We start from the raw sequence: 3,351 nt of genomic DNA on the forward strand, positions 1-3,351 counted from the left end.
GTATAATACTAATCAACCATTTTCCCTATATCTAGCAATGTATTGAGATTTCTAGAGATTAAATAAGACTTGAATTTATTTTCTAAAGATACATTTATCTGATTTGATTCACTAAGACTATGGTTAAGGCTGTAAGGCAAGATGCTCTTTTTAGTTTTTCCATATTTAGTCATGCATCTCCAAATTCTCTAGGATTTTTTTCTTCACTTAAGACATATTCTAAAAGGTGTTTGCATTCTTTTCCCAAAATTCAGTGATCATCACTTATCATCGCCGTTGACGCTCGTCAATAGACACTTTCTTCTACGAAAAGGAGTTCCTAAACTTCCCCTACCTGCCTTCTAAACACATGCTCCCACTATTTTCCTTTGGGTTTTCGGATTTTTTTATCGCGGTTCTTTATTAATACTTCAATTCTCTAAGCTTACAATACATTCATATTTTATTATGTTCAACCGACCATCTTTCACAACCGCCTACAAATAACTCTGGGTTGCGCAAGAAACCGCCATGGTGCCTCATAAAAATCACACTAAAAATGAATTAAACATCCTCATGGAGGAAAAAAATCAATTAATATTCTTGTTCAACTACCAATCTTTGTACACAAAAGACCTTAACACTCTAAGGCAATAAATTCTAGATATGTTTTCACTAATAAGAAATCATGGATACATCACTGTGTAGGATATGTGACGATGTATCCATAAATAACTTGGGATAAATTAATTTTTTGCCCAAAGTTGAGTGACGCTGATCACAATCCAAAGTTCATTAGCACTTGACCATGGTACTTGATTGGATTAGATGATTCTGGCCATATCTATCCCTCCTCCACTTCTCACGCGTCACTCTTCCATAGTCGTTGCCCAGTGCTTGCCTCGTCATCACATCTTCCTCTTTTCTCATCAATGCCCAACTCCCGTACCTTCACTGATAGAGCATTGTGGGCGCCACAGCCGAGAGGCATGATAAGAGTGATGGTAGAATACTCTCTCACTCACAACAACCGCATGAGGAGTGGTGGTGGTGGCAGGGTCGTCCTGATATTTCGGGGGCCCGGGGTGAAAATCAAACCGGGGCCTTTAATATAAAGTAAAAAACAATAATTAAATTATTACTATACGGGAAGAAGGGTGGACACCCGATGGTTGCCCTGAGGAGAGCGGACAGAGGCATCACTGGAAGAGAATATGCCTACCTTGATTCATCGCCGGAGGATAAATGACCATAAATGTGCCGAATAATATGTGGTGTCACACTAGACAAGGAGGAGGGACTCAGCTAAGATGAGCAACCTCGCCCGGGATCGTTCCACAGGGTCAAGGCAATTTTTCTCTACCCCATGGATTGACGACGAAAAAGCCATAGTCCGGAATTGATGCCCTGGCGGGCTGATGCACGTTGATTAACTGAAATCCCTGTAACCAACCAAAGCCCGAGCCACATACGAGATGAGGAAATCCAGGCTCTAGGGATCATTGTATTATAGTACAAAACCCCTCAAAACCAAATCTGTACCTCAGGTGCTGTCAATGAGTATGTACTTCTGCAAGCCAATGAACAACCAGGAGCCCGCATCCGAGACAACCAAAATTGCTTTGCTTCTGGACCAATAATAATACCTAATCTTTCACGATCTGGACAAAAAAAATTATCTAACACATCATGGCGACAAGGTAGACTATAGATAGAAATATTAACATGTCATGAAGAGCACGAAGCTAGTCATTTTGATTTGACACTCGATGTACTGCATCGCTGCCACCAATCCTATGCTCCATTCATCACATGCCGCGATGGGGCAAATAGGAGGTAGACATGGCGACTAACTAGGAGAATAAGAGGCTCGTGCGATCGCTTCTCGTTCACGCGTGACCTATCGCATTCAAGTTACTCACAGCATGCCTTTGGGCCAGCCGCAACCTACAACAAAACTGAGCGTATACATGGCCTTGGGGGCCCCTTGGTTTCATGGGGCCCGGGGCGGCCGCCCCGCTCGCACCCCCCTCAGGACCGGGCCTGTGTGGTGGTGTTCATGTCGTCTCCGGCGTGAACATGCATGGAAGATCAATAGTGGTGCCGAAATCAACTGCACTGCGGCAAACTGTGTTGTTGTGCTTGCCTATGTTCAATTGTCGATTTTTTTTCTAACTACATCATGAATCCATGGAGCTAGGTGGTTGTGGGGATCTATGGCCAGGGCTAGGGATGGAGACCGGAGCAAGATGCCTTGCTCGATATAACCTGTGGTTGGTGTTCTTCATTTATGGATTGAAGAAGAACATGAGAAAGAGGATGAACATGAATGGAGGCATAAATGTCTAAGAGGGCAAATGATCAAGTGATATATCAACTTCATGGCATTTATATACTTCATATCAATGGCCCCCCAGCTTATATATGGAGAATTTATTAGTTATCCTTTTGCCGGGTATTTCTGTGCAAACCGCACTCTAACCAAAATACCCAAAGCAGATCAACTTGCGCTTTCAAACAACCTATTTTGGGGGGCATTTATTCCAAAAAAGTTTTATGAATCATTTGCATCACATAATATGGTGGATACCACATATTACTAGTTTTCTCTTGAAAGGTAATATGTCATCAACAATTTTGTAGGATTAATATATTATTCTCCATTTATACAAAGATGGGAGAAAATAATTAAATGACATAAAGGATGAAATTGAACATGAAAAATATATCATTTAATTCTAACTTTTGATTTTTCGTACATGCATGTGGCACGTCCTTGCCATTTATTCTTGTTGAAAAAACCACAAACGTGCATTTTATCACGCAACTCTACAAGTTGCATATGTATCCATGTATAGTGAGTAATTCTACTAGTTTATGGTTACCTCTAAATATCTGGATCAAGATCCTAGGACTCACTAAAGCCATGGAGAAAACATAATTTGTCTAAGTCCGAATTTTTGTATGTGAAGCAAAAACATGGAAGCGATATAATAATTAAAAACTACCCAATCTCAAAGTGGCTGTATAGTTGTACTTAATTTTATGTAATGTTTCCAACAAAACTTTTAGGCTAGCCATAGTGGGGGTAACTTAGGTAGTAACTTAACAAATCCCAAGATAATTTTACTTATGTGGCAAGTATTTAATGAGGAATGAGGTGCTTGTGGTAACATAATATGTTACTGTAACATAGCGCTTCCCGAGACAAAATGAGTATATGAGATAATAAATGAAGCAATCTATGATACTACTACTATGTTACTTTGCACTATGGAGATAGTAACTTAGACTAATGTCATATGCATGACACTAGTCTAAGTCACTCCCCACTATGACCAGCCTTAGGCTTTACTGTGTGGTCAATAAAAT

The sequence above is a fragment of the Triticum dicoccoides genome, chromosome 6A, assembly GCF_002162155.2.
Source record: "Triticum dicoccoides isolate Atlit2015 ecotype Zavitan chromosome 6A, WEW_v2.0, whole genome shotgun sequence".
In the NCBI taxonomy this organism is placed as follows: domain Eukaryota; kingdom Viridiplantae; phylum Streptophyta; class Magnoliopsida; order Poales; family Poaceae; genus Triticum; species Triticum dicoccoides.